We start from the raw sequence: 16,950 nt of genomic DNA on the forward strand, positions 1-16,950 counted from the left end.
GGACTTTTTTAAAACGCCGCGGGACGCGGGACAAATTGCTCAAAAGCGGGACTGTCCTGCCAAAAGCGGGACGTCTGGTCACCTTAGTCTTGTCCTCCTCTGTACATCCAGACCTTTTTTGGCAATGACTACTAAGCTTGACTAGGTGGCTCAGTGGCTAAGACACTGAGCTTGTCAATCAGAAAGGTTGGCAGTTCGGCGGTTCGAATCCCTAGTACGGGTCTCCTGCGTGAGCAGGGGGTTGGACTAGATGACCTCCAAGGTCCCTTCCATCTCTGTTACTGTTAATGTTTTCAAAAGTTGCTGAGACATCCAGGTAAGGGCTAGGATGAATATATCACCCCAAAGTAAGTCCTAACTAAGGCTCTAACCTGTGTTTGATTAGTTCACTGCTGGCCTTCCTCCAGCTATACTCTTGAGCCCAGGCATCTCTTGCATTATTTCATTTCCCAGAGCTCCTCGGTAAATCAGGGAGCTCTACAGGATCTGCAGTCACAGAGTCCACATAGGCACAATCTGGTCCAAAGCCCTTATCACATGCTTATCCCCAGCGGCAGCCATGATCTCAGCCAGACCGTGCACCATAGCTGTTGTGACCCTGACTCCCGAGCCTGTCCCTACAGAAGAAGAGGACTCAGAAGGTGATGGGGAGGAACTGATAAGGCCTCCCTCTCCAGGACCCTCCTCTCTGGCAATGCCTCAGGTTCCATCCGAAGGCCAAGAGGAACAGCCTGGGATATGCCAGGAGAAAAGCATATCGGAACAACAGCAGATAGGGAGCAAGGATGATGAATCCTGGCTTGATCCCAGGCAACATCGGAGGGAGAAGCGTGCGCAGCAATGAAAGAGGCACGGGAGGGCCAGAGATTGAACTGAGTCACTGAGCCACACCCCACAAGGAATAAAAGTTGGTGTGATTGTTCTTCAGGCTTTGTGACGGTCAAAGTTAAAAACCTGAGAGTCACATCGCATTACCTGAAATCTGGCTTGTGCATATTTGGATTGGACCTTGGCAAATTCTGGCTTCGTGGATTACTTTTTGCTACTGAACCGGACTAAGGAGAAACTCTCTCTTGCTGACTGTGAGTGAAAACTGACTTGGCAGGAATTTCGCAGTTTACTGCCAAAACTCTTATCTGCAAGGGTTTCTAGTCTGATTGCTTAATAAAATCGTGGCAGGCATGCCTGGCTGTGTGTTTGCCTATGTGGGGAAGGGGGACAGAACAATAGCCTTTAAAAAAAAAAAAATTATTTTTATTGCTTTTAAAATAATGACAAAAAGGAAAGGAACCAGTGGTGGGTTGCCCCCGGTTCACACCGGTTCTATAGAACTGGTAATAAAACCTGTGGGAGGCTCCGCCCATCGACCCCAACATCATCAAAATGCCTCTGCGCATGTGCAGAAGCTTCTGTGCTTGCGCAGAAGAGCGTGCACACGAGCGAAGCGAGCACACGTGCGCAGCCCCATTGCAAACTGGTAGTAAAGGTAAGTAGAATCCACCTCTGAAAGAAACATAAAATATTAAGATAATTGTCATAAAAATACATACATTGTCAAAGAAAAAAAAATACATAGAAAGTGTTTTTTATCCTCCATGAATTCTTACTATTTTTTTAAAAAATACCTCAAAACTAAAGCCAGATCTAATGTGTGACCCCCTGTTCTTTTATTGTTCTCTTTATTCAATTTATAAAGCTGTGGTTGCTATAGTGTTCATGAACTCCTAGCTCTCACTCTGGCCACAAAGAAGGCAGATGGAAGTCTCCCAAGACCATCAACCAGGGAAATTCCACTACCAATTCAGCTAAACAGTGTCCAGGAGTTCAAGCAGGGCTTCTACATCACGGGAAGGGAAGTAATTGAGCAGCAAACTAATTGATCCTTATGACTCAATTTCACAAACTGGGTGGGAAGTGCCCCTAAAGCCCCATCCACCCCCAACAAAGAAGGCCATGTCCAATCTGCCAAAACCCTCCATTCGCAGTGTGAAATGCTACCCCATTTCAAGTACCCAACATTTCAGCCTTACGTTCAGTATTGGTAGTAATTGATAATTGATTGGTTCGTTAAATTCACTGGAAGGCAATAGTTGTTTGTTTTTTTTGCTGGTAAAAGAAGGAATAGCCATTTTCTCAGAGATTAATTAATAATACGATAATTCTAAACTGGTAAGACCATTTTCTGAAATAATATTGGCTCCTCTATTTTGATGAGGCTTCTTCCTAATTATTGACTCTCCTCAGTATAAATATACCGGTAATTATTAAATCCTTTCAGTCAAGCTTCTATCTCACCCAATTAAATCATTTTCAAATGCCAATCAGCTACCTCATTTATATACAAGTTGAATTTGAAGATTTCAGTTTACTTTTGTCCTCATCCACTATTTTGCCCACGGGTTGACCAAAGAAGACCAAGTTGTCTAATTTCAGCTATGCTATGAAATTAGAGTTGTTAGCAGCATCCAAAACTTTGTTAAGCCAAACAGTGCCATATGAAAGTTTAAAATAAATTATATACATATTATACACACACACACACACACACACACACACACACACACACACACACACACACATATATAATGAGACAACAAATGTAATCTTTGGTACCTTGTTACTTTCAATGTGAAAATAATCTGCTGTTTAAATGCTGTTTAAATCATTTTTTAAAATATTTAACACATTTTAATAATTGATCAAGGTTGAAGCTTACTAAATAGCAAAAGCAGAATGATTAAGGCTATAATTCTGTCCAATACATGGTTAGAGGGAAAAAGTCTGACTGAGATTTACTTTTAGGTAGATCAAGAGAATTTGATTATATTTCAGAAGCCTGGATGCAGTATGGAAATTATCTGAATGCATCACATTGTGGACGGAAAGTCATCATTCATTGTTTTCTCCAGTCTTCCATTCTTTTTAATTTCAGGTTCCTTGGAATTTCCCCTCTGGGTCTCATTTCATTTCATTTCAAGGTGGTCTCTGAGTGATTTGCATTTAACCTGATGATTACAGGGAAGATGGTTGGACTCATGCTATCTAAATGTTTCAGCAAGGAGGTAAGTTAGAGAAGACAAGACGTGGACAAAGACATCTGATCATTTGGAGAACTCCAACCCTGCATTGAAAGACTGTATTTCTTGTTGGCACTGAGCTTTTCCCTGAGTGTGAGCAGTTACAGAATCGGAGTGGTCCATTTTTCTGTGGAGGAGATTTAATCTGAATGCACTATTATAGATACAGGTTTTGTCCCACAAGGCAAGATAAGATTTTGAAAGAAAGATTTTTTAAAAAAATCTACAGTATAAAAAAAAATATTCCTGTTTTTGTTCAGATCCTCCAACCTGATTAGATGCCTGTAGAGGAGTGGCCTCCTACCTTTCAGGCACCAGGGACCAGTTCCATGGAGAGAGGTTTTTCCATGGACCAGAGGGGGCGTGGTTTCTCATGCTGCCTGCATCCCGCGGATGGGGCTTGGTTTGTTTGTGCAACCCAGTTACTGTCATGCCATGGACCGGTGCTGGTCCACAGAATGGGTGTTGAGGACCCCTGTTATAGAGAACTTTATATTTAAAAAAACCAAAAACCCATAGATAGCTTTTTGTAAGCTGATGCCCTCATATGTGTTGACTACAGGTCCCATGATTATAAGTCAGCATGGGATGATAGAAGATAATAATGAGAATTTTAGTTCAGCTGCTATAATACCCTGATATCCTGATATGTATACTTCATTCCTAAGTCACCAAGCCAGTGAAGATCAAAGAAAAACTTACAATCCTTGATGGAAGATGATATTCATAAATATTGGATCTGCATATAAATATCAGATTCTCTTCTATGGGAGAGACAATAATTCATAGTGTATTTCAGGTTTATTCTGAACTGTCTGTCAGGAACTTCTAAAAAAGAGCTTGTTTTATTTCAGCTATTGTTTTCCTAAACAAACCGATCATCTAGTGCTTGATTTTCATTTGTTTTCAGGGCACTGGGAGATGTAAACCATCCCTTCACTAGCACTTCTGTCTCATGTGTTCTGCTAGCTTCACCAGTTCTCCAATGTTTTTCACAGCCCACTTCAACTCTTAAGGCTGATTAATATTTTCCTAGGAAACTAGTCAGTTGTATTCCCTATCTTAAGCTCTTTTTTGTTCATGTTGTTTTTCCTGGAAATCATTGTCAATAAAATACCATAAGGACCCGAGTAAATGATTTACACTGTGCCCTGGAAAACATGAATTAGAATTAGAAATGAATTAGAAATGTCTATGCTTTGAAAAAGGTGAAGACACTCACCCTTTTGGCACCTTATATTTTAGTACAAATCTAAATAGATTTTGTACGCAATCTACTAATCTACTGTATATAAAGGTAAATTGCAGAAGTGGAGACAGAAAAATCCTAGCAGACGTAAATATGCATCAGAGAAATAACTGTATTGTGAGAAGAAGCCAATTCTTACTTCCCTCCAGATGGACCATCTTTCCAGCTCCCTTAATTGTTTGCCCTTTGAACTCTCCATCTCAATATTTCAGATGCCTTCTGTTCTGTGTTCTTCAGGATGAGTTAGGCATACTTGGAAATATCACTGCCAAATTCTCTTTCCACTACATCAAAGTGCAGGCTTTCTACTTATAATATAATATAATGGATAGGCTAGGCTAGGCTAGGCTAGGCTAGGCTAGGCTAGGCTAGGCTAGGCTAGGCTAGGCTAGGCTAGGCTAGGCTAGGCTAGGCTAGGCTAGAATAGAATAGAATAGAATAGAATAGAATAGAATAGAATAGAATAGAATAGAATAGAATAGAATAGAATAGAATAGGAATAGGAATAGTAAAACAACTAATGGGAGAAAAGATGGGCAAAAGGTTACAGATACTTTACCCCATAATGAACTAAAACACTTTTTTAACCCATAGATGCCATGGACATACTGAATTTTCCAGATATGATTATGACTGTGGAATCTTAACGGTCATCCAAAACTCCCCCCAGAATTTCATACAGTCATCAAAGTTTTGCAAAAGCCACACTACCTCTCAGTTATGTCACCTTCTCTTTGATTTCTACAATGAGCAGCTCATTAGCAAAATCAATCAGCCCAGTAAGAATGAGTCGTGCAGCAAGATTCTTTGGTGGATCATTGCCAATGGAAGGTTAACATGATGCTCATCAATCTCTCTCAAAGTGATTTGCTAGCTGTTTTCTGCAGTTTTGAGGAACTTGCTGGAAATTAAGGAATGCAGTCAACTTCTCAAGCGGAGATGCAATGGATAGAGCAACACAGCAGAAAGAACTTCCCTCCTCCTACTGCAGAAAGAACAGAACCTGATTTCCAGCAGTCAGCAGCTGGGAGATGTGGGTGTTTGCAATAAATTGACAAACTGAGAAATGAATATGTTTATGTGATGGAGGTGCAAGTATGGAGGTCCAGTTAAGGAGTTATATCTCAACCATCACAATAGGAATTATATGTGCTGTACAATGGCCTTGTTTCAAAAGGGATTGACATTTGTTGAGAGAATATTTGGAGGGCGTAATCACATGAATAAATCAGAAGATGGCCTTCCTTGTCAGATTTCTCTACCTGAGGCAGAATTTGTGGGTGTGGGTGTGTCTTGCCCCGAAAAGGCCTTTCTTAGTGGTGGCACACCAGCCAGTTAGGGGATTCTCTTCTGGAAAAAATCCACAGAACCAAGTTTTATTTTAAATATCCAAGATTTAGATTTAATGTTACAGATAGTTTTTAATCGTTTAGATCTTGGTTTCTGTTAATCTTTGTGTTTTATGAAAATTCTCTTTTTATATTATTTCTTTATGTATCCTTTGTTGCCTTTAGAAAGTATGTGTTATGACTGACTTCATTTATATTCCTTCTTCAGTAACATAAAGATTAATGTCAACAATAGAAAGTCTTCATTTCTTGCCATTTCCCATTTTCTTGCCTTCTTCGGGCCTTAGCTCTTCTGCCTGACAGAGTTAATTCTTTTGCAGTAGAAAGGCTTGGAGATCCATTTTCATCTGCAACATTTGGCAAGGTTTTGCTCATAGGGGCTCATCTGAATTTTCATACTGTTCTGGAGGAAAATAATTCAAGATGTTCTGTTCTTGGAAACTGGTTGAAGTATATCAGGGAGCACAAAATGCCTCTTGTACATTTTAATAGTGGGAGAAGCAGTGTGAAAGGAAGTAATTAAAAAAAGTGGCTGTGTATGTTGAAAATATATCCTAAGCAAAGTTGTAAAAAAGTAGAGATGGTCTCTTCTGCTGTACATCTAATGCAACAGAACGGTTGGATACTTCTTTGACTGGGCAAAAGTTTGTCTTGTCCTTACCTCTTTTCTATACCACCTTTGAGAACTTAGAATCATAGGGCTGGTAGGGACCTTGGAGGTTTTCTAGTCTAACCTCCTGCTGAAGGCAGGAGATCTTATATTATCCTGGTCAAATGGTGGTCCAGTCTATTTTTGAAAACTTCCAGTGATGGAGCACCCACAACTCTGGGAGGCAAGCTATTCCATTGAGTAATTGTTCTCACTATCAGAAAAATTATCCTTATTTCTAGGTTGAACCTCTCTTTAAACAAGCTTTCATCCATCACTTATTTTTTTGTATCTTTTTAAAATTGTGCTGACCAGAACTGTATGCAATATTTCAAGTGTAGCTTTGCTTTCCTCCTGTTCCTGCTCTGCTTTGTTTTAAGACCTGGTCTGAATCATGACCCAACTTATCTGGCTTGAGATCTGGCTTGAGATTTTGCTGTACTCCAACTAGTACAATCTACCTGCTGGTCCTTCCCTTTTCTTTGATATGTTTAGCAATTTACAAGACCAGAATATAGGAGAGTGCTCAATATAGATGTTCCCTCCATCATACATGTTACATAAATACTATGAAAATATTCCAGCTCTATAACTACAAATGCTGTCTTGAGATTCTGGAGGAAATAAGGGATACAAGTATAACAAACAAACAAATGAATACATAAACAGCTTAGAAAAGTGGGTTTTGGGGGGATATGGGAAGAGATTTCATGTTTCTCCATTGTCAGTGCAACATTGCACTGTATCCAAATGTATAAGCTGTGAACTGGAAAGCCCTTGGTGCAGATATTACCATTATTGTGGAAGAAGATGAACTTTAGTATGCTGCTCTTTCCTAGCCACAGACTTCCAATTTTAGTGAGGATTACTGGAATAATAATGCAGTATTGCATTACCGTTGTATTTATTTTAGAGAGATATGTATTGCAATCAATATTAAGTCTGCTATCCTAAATGAACCTACTCAGAAGTAAGGTCTCTACAGTAATAGAGCTTATTTGCAACCAAAATGTATTGGAGCAATAGTTTAATTGGCCAATAGCTACGTCTTTTCAGATGAATGTAGCTTTATGTTCTCCTAACTTGATGTTTCTTAGATTCTCTTTCTCTCTTTTTCTCCTTCCTCTTCTGTTTTTAAGCCTGAATATTCCTTTGCAGAAGGAGCTATGCTCACCTGGTGGAAGAGTTGCTGAACTGTCAGGAGAATCCTAGGTTGGGACGCAGGGTCACTTCTAAGAAAGGATAGGAAGAGCTAAATATAGCAGAAGAGTACAGAAGAGCTTAGACTCAGGTCTCCAGGAGAACCTTTAAATCTCTCCAAGGGACCAATTGTTCCCACCTTAGGACACGAAGCCACAGTGAGGGATAAGAATAACTTTCCATTTCTCTACCAGCTTTGTCTCTTTTCTAACCCACAGCTACACAAAGTGAATGCTGGCCTTTAAATGTAGAGATGCTTTTTGAGTATAGCTGGGTGGACATACAAGAAGAAAATTGCTCATCAAGCAGGTTTCAGGGCAGAGAGACAGTAATTCTCTGTTCAATCAAGTATCTGTAATAGTAATAGTAATCTGTAATAGACTGACGCCTAGGACCATTTATAATAACGGTAAAATACAATGCCTTAAACTTATCCAAGTTTAGTGGACATCCACATTTGATAAAATCTGAACAGAACAGTGTTATAATGCCTATGTTGGGACTAATTATAAATCCTAAAACAGCTAAAGCTTTATGGTATGTATCACATAATTCTCATTCAAAGAGGCAAAACTTGAAAAGAGAAAGGGAGGGAGAATAAAACAAAATAGTAACGCAATCTGCAATACCTGGAAACAGTTTTATAACAACACTTTCTAAATTTACTTTATTGTAGCAGCTTCTAATACATCCCTTTTTTGTTGCTTAAATCTGAATGGTAATTTTAAGCAAGTCAAAGCTTACTCATCATATTAAAACATTAATAGGCTTAGATCGTTTGGGATGGATGTTTTCTTCCAGAGCAACAAAGTTGCCTGCACTTTTTGGGCTATTACATTGGACAACACATAATAGTTGGACTTTAGTCAGGGAAATATTTCAGGGTTTCATATGCCTCTCTCTTTAATCAAAAGAATTGAAAGCATTGAATCTTTCCTCTACACCGCTAGGTGCAACATATATTGCATCTGTTTGGTTGAAAGATTTCTGGTTGAAATTCTCTTAGAGCACTTCATGGCTGAACAGTGATGGGAATACAGGTGTCCACAAAATAATTACCCATTTATCTAGGGGAAACACCTCGAAAACAAAGCAGTAAGGCCCTTGACTGGTCTTTATTGCCTGTTCTGTCGGAAAAAGCAATCATCTACCAGTTGCTGCAGTGTATTTTGCTGTTTATCAGTGGACTTCCAAGGGACTTGAATAGCTTTTTCTAAATACAAATGCTCCTCAGGCTTTCATTGAAGAGTGGTAAGAACAACAGGGTCAGATCCTTCTTATTCTACCTGTATGTTCCCTTATTCCTAAACTGGGAATTTATTTGATATCACATTATCCTCCTTTATGTTTCCTTTTATTGGATCTGATAACAGATAAGGACAAGGGTAGAAACATTAAGAAATTATTTTGGGATGTGTGATTCTTAACCTCATGTATGGTAGAAGGACTTTTAGACAGATGCAAAGGATACTCACTAATTGAAATGATTGTCTTCTGGGGTAAAAAAAAAAAGCAATATCAGGGGGATACATAATAGATAACCTAAACTCCTCCACTATTAATTCATTCAACAACCCATTTTCTCCCTCTTGAGGGAGACCTTTTTTGTGAGGTCCATGCTAAACAATTGAAAACAGAAAAGGAAAAACATGGAAAAATGGAAGATTAAAGAGGACTTGGAAGTCCATATAATTTTTGGGCAGCTAGTAATTGATCACCGTGGTGACTTCCTATAAAACTGGATAGATTAACCACCTCTTGCCAAAAAGGATGCCAAAAATTATCCTTATCTATTTTCTGTCCTGCAGCTCTTCTTTCAAAACCCCTTCTCTCCAAAAGAATGAGAACCCAAAACATACTGTGCAGGTGTGTCTATAATTTCCTATTTGATGGATACGCTCAAGGCACATGTACTAAAGATTTTGTGATGGGAACCAAGTTCCTATATATCTTAGATGTGGTCATTTCTGCCCTGAAGAGCATTAATCTATCTGCCTCTGAGATCCTGCTTTATGCTGGAAGTGTATTTCCTGCATACTAGTACAAATGGATGGAAAAACATCTATAATATCACTTTACTAGAGTCTTTAACTTACAGCCTTAATGGCTCAGGAAATTGGTTCATGGTTGAACATTGAAGCATCACCTTTAAAAAGGCATATTTCCCCATTCACAGTCTCTATAGTTTTGAAATTAACATGTGAAGGTGGCTCTGAGAAAGGCCATGATTCTAACAAAATGGCCTATTGTTAATCTTCTCAAGTTAAGTCTTTCTTTTCAGGCAGAAATCCAGTAGCCTTTTTTTTTTTTTTTTTTTACACATTCCAAGGCATATACTCAGGAACCTTATTTACACTCCAAGTCAGAAAGAGAAGCCAAAGAGTGCCAATTCTCAAGAACATAGAGAAAAGAGAGCATCACAGCAGTCTTACCGTAATCTAAGGGGTGGCTTCTTGGAAGAGGGAGAAAGCCGATCCCTCTGGGCAGGAGACCCAGGTTACACCGCTAGTTCCCTTCAGCTGTTCCTCCACTAGCCGTCAGTCTACACACTTGATGCCTCTCGCTCACTCTCAGTGTCTCATCCTCATCCTGGATAGATCTCCCTGGGGGAGCTGGGACACTGTAGGGCAAGGGGTGGGAACAACTCCATGAGCAGCATCAGGCAAATTAAATCAGACACCAGTGAGTTGGGTAAATCGGATTGAGACTTAATGCAAAGCAGGTGGATAGGGAGAGGATAGATGATAATGTGCTTTGTTTAAAGGGAAAAAGAAAACAAGAGAGGCTGATATAATTGATTTCTGTTGCATTAATATTGCACTGATACAGCTAAAATAATCTAGAGAGGAGAACATATGTGCAGTTTTGAATGGGTCTAGAAAAGGATTGTGAAAGCAAAGGCAGGCAAGACTTCCTCTCATGCACCTGGGTAGGGGGAAAATGGGATCTCACTTTCTTGGGTAGCGATTCTGACAATTTTTTTATCTGTTACCAGAAGAAGAAGGTGGGCTGGCAAAAGCATTTTGGCAGTGGTATGCTCTGGGATGCTGCTGTAGGATTATCTTGGCCTCAATCTCTTTTAATCTCACCCACAGCTTTGGCCCAAGCCTGAGATAAATACCTTTTAACGGATTGCATCTGACGTCAGGAAGCCATCAATCTAATCAGCTGGGCCACTTTTGGGCCAGAGGTAGCCACCACAATGCTACAAGGCCAGGTTCTCTCACATGTACCTATATCCTGACAAAGAAACTGGCCATTTTCCTTCCTGTTAGAAAAGGTATACACATCTGATTCTATAAGTGGCCCTGAAAGGACAGGAATGGGTGGGGAGAATTACAGTAGATAATACTGCAAATGGAATGGAAATCTCATTTTGTTGTCTTTCCTTCTCTGTCCTTTTCCCAAGACAGGATCACAATAACATCAAGGATTTATAGAGCTCGTTTCAAGTATTCTAGAATCTCATCACCTTCATTTCAGCAATATCAAGTCCTTTAGAAAATTCAGACTGAAATGAATCTTCTTCTTGACTCACTCTCAACATGAGGGGGGGCTTGGTGTTCTCTGAGCTTCTGTTTCATTACCCAAATTAGGTAATATCAGTGCTATTACTCCCAGCAGCAACTGTATGTAAGAAAAGTCATACATTCACAATAAATCCACCTTGGGAAAAAAGCTAAAGCTTATTACATTAAAAGCACCTGTTTAACATTCCCACTCAAGAAATATGTTGCTGTCTAGCACTTGGTAGACCAGTCATGAAGCACTTGGAAAAGATATTCAAATGTCATGATATGTGTATATCTACAAAGATCCAAATTGTGTAAGCCACGGTATTCCCTGTGATACTTTATGGAAGTGAAAGTTGGGCTTTGAAGAGACAAGATAGGAAGAGTATTGATGGTTTTGAACGGGGGGGGGGGGGGAGAGGAGGCATTGGAAAAAGACTCCTGAGAATATCATGGACAGATAAGAAAGCAAACTAAAGGATCACTGAACCAACCAATCTAGAACTGTCACTCAAGCCACAAATGACCAGGCTCTATTTATGTGTCGATTTACCTGGTTTATTTATCGAATTATCCTCTTTCAGAGACTTTATGTGATGACAGCAAAAATAATAGCACTCCTCTGATGCAACAAACAGAATTGTATGAGGGGAAAACTAGACTTATTCCCTCTTTTTAGATAATTTTATTAAACAACTTCTTCTTCCTAGTGTTATTAGCACAATATGACAGGGTCTGCTTGTCGGCAAAGCCATCTCTATTTGGCTCGGTCCAGGGCATCTTCAGGGGTGATGCCCACACATTTCATGTACTCCTTAATGTGATTCATCCACCATTAATTGGGTCTGCCATGGGATCGCCAGCCAACAGGGTCCAGACGCATGGCTGTCCTCACCATCTAAGTCTTCCTTCCCCTGGCTTTGCTATGGTTGGTGTGACTCCCAGTCAACATTGGATGTCATAGTGTGGTTGAATCGGCTTAGTCCAAGACACCATCAGAGCGCTCACGTTTTCATCAGGTGTAGAGCCTGCTCATGCTTTGCCATCATGTTTAATTTTAATTTAATTTAATTTAATTAAGCTTATTAAAATATAAAATACAAATGAAAATGAAAATAGTAGAAAAATGGGGGAGGGAAAAAAGGAAAGAAAGAAGTGCAAGATAAAGAAAGAAAAAACTTTGACTTCCAACTCTTTTTAGCACAGTAGAATAATAACACTAGAGCTCAACCTTTTACTTTTACATAATATGCACTAGCCATTTCTATAACAAAAAAGTTATCTAATTAGCAAAACCCAATGTCAATGTTTCATTTTTTTCCCATCTCAAGCAAAAAATCCAGAAGCAGTTTCTCAACAGAAAAAAGTTAGATGAATTCTTTTCTTGATATGAGCAATTAATTTATCTCTGCTAGTTCCATCAATTTTTCCAGCCATTCATCCATCATGGGAATTAAAGTATCTTTCCATTTTTTTTGTACATAAAGAATTATTGCTACTGTCAATATATATAAAAGCAAGCTTCCAGACTTTTTTTTCCAAGTTCTTTGTTCATTAAGCCTAAAAGAAAAGTCTCTGGTTTAATTTTTATATTCACTTTAAGATTCTTCTATATTAAAATATGAATCCTATCTTAGAAATCCTATCCGTATTTCTTTAGGTGGCACAGTGGTTACCATGCTACTACTGCAGGCTACTTCTGCTAACTGCCAGCTGACTGCAATTTGGCAGTTCAAATCTCACCAGGCTCAAGGCTGATTCAGCCTTCCATCCATCCGAGGTCGGTAAAATGAGGACCCAGATTGTTGGGGACAATATGCTGACTCTGTAAACTGCTTAGAGAGAGCTGTAAAGCACTGTGAAGTGGTATATAAATCTAAAGGCTATTGCTATCATGTCCATCAAAGATGGCAAAAATGTCCTTCTTTATATTTACTTTTCCAACATAAATTTGAAATACTTTTGTATATGTCTGACAATTTATCAGGTGTTAAATACCCATGGTACATCATTTTATATAAAATTATTTTAGATCATAATTTAATATAAATTGTAAACCCTTCATCTATGTGAAGACAGGCTTATTCTCATGCACCCTACTTTATCATGTTCTCTCTGGCTTGGTTCCACCACTAGCTTATGTGTTCAAAGGAAAATCTGAAGTAAGCAATCTGCTTGGTTTCCCTAAGCCTTACATGCCATTTAGAATTGCACTTCTTTAGACTAAAGTAAGAATATTTCCTTCTAAGAATTAAAGGATATATAACCATCAGGAATATATTACAATCCTCCTTCAGACTTCTAATTTCTTATAAAGCATGGTTTTTTTAAAGTTACTTAAAAAGTTACACAACTCGGCATATATAAACTTCATACACATTTCCAAAAATTGTTTTTCTTTTTTTTTAAAAATAGGATGTTCAGATTAATATCATCTCCTCATTGTTCGCCCCACACACCTGCCCAATCACTGTTACTAATTTTTCAGGGTAGATAAGAAGACACATATTTACAAACTAGCATATTTTCCTAAGAGTGGAAAGTCTTTTGTGAAGTAACTGGAATCACCTTCCCTTCACCTAGACCTAAGTCTTCCAAGGACTGGGTCAAATGCTATCTTTGATACAGTTTCCTCTGTCCCTCTTGGCTTCTATTGGGTTACAATATAATCCCATCATTAGATGCTAATCCTGGCCCCACCCGCTGGAACAGTAGATTCTGTTTATCCCACTCTGGACTCAATCCAGAAGTTCTTGTCTTTCCTTCTGTTTAAGTGGCTGATCCAATATAGGTACAGACTATGAAAGACTGAATAATTCCTGGCAGGAGTTTTTGTTTGTTTGTTTTACTAAAAAGCAAACGTGATTATCTGCAACTCTCTCTCTATTCTCACTCAGTTTGTACTAATTTTTCAGGGAAGGGAAAGGTTATTTGTTGGTTTATTCTTCTTTAGGCTTTTGATTTTTTTTTTTTATGCAACAGCAATGCATGTGTCTCACCCCCCCCTTTTTTTTTTACAGTATTCTGTTGTTCAGAATGGCAACACATTCATCAGTTTGGGTTTTCTGGCTTCACCCCGGCACAAAAATACCATATGCATAAAGGAGATTGAGTTGCGATATATGAAGCTGTAATGTGTGTAATTCCGTGAGTTCATTTGGGAAGGAAATTGTCAGTAAAAAATGCAAATTTCATTAGCAATAATAATGTGTAAGGTCGACTACATTACCAGTCATTTATTTGAGAAATAATTTGAACAACTACATCTGCAGCTCATATTCAGTCTAATCTCCCCATCCCTAGTGCTGCTGGGGGATTATTCTAGAAAAGCATTTTATTTTATCTGTTATTATACATTCAATGCAGGACATTGTTATGTACTGTATGAAAACTTGCCATAGAGAGGAAGATAAGAATTTGATTGCTACAGCAGGAGCCTAAATTCTTTTAAGTAAAAATGCTCTTTTCATTTGTTTGTGTTAATGTTGCCTGTTGCAGTGAAATTTCCAGGGACTCCTGCTGTTGTGTTCTGAGCATGCTCAAGAGAATTGGCCCCTGTTGGGATCCTTTGTAACGTTGGATGTTCCTATTGGTTAAGCCGTCTGACAGTTGGTATAAAAAGAACTGTCAGGCTGAGTTCGAGGTTCTTCGTATTATACTTCTTCTGAATTGTGTTAGAGCTGTAGCTGTGAGGTAAATAAATACTTACCGTTATAATCCACCTCTGTAATTCATTGTCTGCTCGAGAACGCACCACTGGTGATGAAGGTGGGATGTTGAATCTGCCAAATTAACAATAGTAGGTGTGAGTTGAGCCTGAGGTAAACTGACAGCCTGAGGTGAGGAGAGGCGTGAGTCTTAAGACGCTATGATAATGGCGTCCTCACAGACATTTCCTCCGTTCAATCCGGCTACTGAGACTTGGGAGGCATATGTAGCCCGTTTTGACTGTTTTTTAATCGCAAACGACTACACGAACTTGTCTGCCGAGCGCAAACGTGCATATTTCCTCAGTTTCTGTGGGGCCAAAATGTTCGATACCACTATGATGTTGATGGCCCCTCAATCCATACATGCTGGAACATGGGAGGCTTTTATGAATAAATTGAAACGCCATTACGCCCCTGCGCCTTCTAGGATTGCCTGCAGACAGCAATTCTACCATAGGGATCAAGCCCCTGGGGAGACAATAAACCAATATGTCGCCGCGTTAAGGAAGCTTGCGCGCCATTGCGAGTTCGTGAACCTAGATGACTATCTCTTAGACAGGCTAGTGAGCGAAGTGAGAGATCAGAACCTTAAAAGGCATTTAATTGTGAACCATGAACTGACGTTCCAAATGGCGCTTGACGAGGCCTGCGCGGCAAAATTGGCTAATCTATCAATTGCGGAGCTGCCCCGGGGACAAAGCCCACCCAAGCCGAATAGGGAAGCTTTATTAGTGAAGGAGACAAGTGAGGGCGGCCTATCCGACTCAGATGGCGAGCTCTGTCTGCAGAGTACATGAGGTGAGAGCTAAAACATCCGTGGCTAAGTCACTGAGAGGAGCAGTCACTGAGTGTTATAGTTGCAGAGGGGACCATCTACGTGCCTCGTGCAGGTTTAAAGACGCTGTCTGCCGCCGCTGTGGCCGGCAAGGCCACATAGCAAGAGCCTGCCGGTCTGCGCAGCCGCAGTCGAGAGCGAGGGTTCCTAGTAACCAGGAAGGACAACAGCGATTCTGCCCAACGACAGAGCGCAGCCGCGATGCCCGGAGCTTCTCCACAGTCCATATGGTCATTCCAGATGAAGAGCTCATTAAAAATAAAATCCACCTGTGTACATCGAGGGAAGGCCGTGCTGCATGGAGGTGGACACAGGGTCAGCCACCTCCATCATATCCTGGGCCACCATAAAACGTCTTGTTCCGAAGATTTCAAAAAGGAGGCTAGACCCTTGCAATGTGATTCTGCGAGATTACCAAGGGGGGGCAATTCCCGTGGTGGGCTCTGGTTCTTTCAGGGTTCATTTGAAGGGATTTGCTGGATATTTATCATTGGTGATTGTGGATGGGGCACTACCAAGCCTCCTAGGGCTTAATTGGTTCAATGCCTTAGGTCTCACCGTTCAGGGCATAAATGCCATTAAGTCTACTGAACTTGACGAATTATGTAAGGAATTCCCAGGGGTATTTGATGACCAGTTGGGAAAATGCTTACTCAGTTAATTCATGACCCCACTCACACAGGTGGACACACTCTGGACTTAATTTTTGTCTCTGGTCAGTGGTTGAGTGGCCTTGATATAGGGGATATAGCCATTGAACTCTTGTCATGGTCTGACCACTCGCTCCTTCGACTGGACTTTCTAACCGCTGCACCCCACCGCAGGGAGGCGGGACCGACCAGGTGGTTCCACCCCAGGCGCCTGATGGACCCTGATAGGTTCCAGATGGAGCTTGGGCCATTTCCTGAGACTCTGGCTCATGACTCAGCTGAAGACCTGGTGGCCGCCTGGGATAGTGCGGCCGCCAGGGCTTTGGACCGTGTCGTGCCTTTGCGGCCTCTGACCCGGCACCAAACTCACCTAGCTACTTGGTTCTCCAAGGAGCTGAGGGAGATGAAGCACTGGAAAAGACGCCTGGAGAGTAGTTGGAGGACCAACCGCTCCGAGTCCGACCGAACACTGGTGAGGTCTCATATTAAGACCTACCTAGTGGCGATAAAAGCGGCGAAATCTAGCTATTTTGCCGCTCTTATCGCATCATCAGATAATTGCCCGGCCACCCTGTTTAGGGTAACCCGCTCCCTCCTCCATCTGGAAGTGCGGGATGACCCCTTGCAGGGCCGAGCTGAGGATTTTGTGCAGTATCTGTATGACAAAATCGCTCAGATTCGGGAAGGGCTGGCCTCTGACTGGGTATGTCCAGACGGGA

Source organism: Pituophis catenifer, unplaced genomic scaffold (genome assembly GCF_029215685.1).
Source record: "Pituophis catenifer annectens isolate HBS135680 unplaced genomic scaffold, rPitCat1.0.hap2 SCAF_2, whole genome shotgun sequence".
NCBI lineage: Eukaryota > Metazoa > Chordata > Lepidosauria > Squamata > Colubridae > Pituophis > Pituophis catenifer.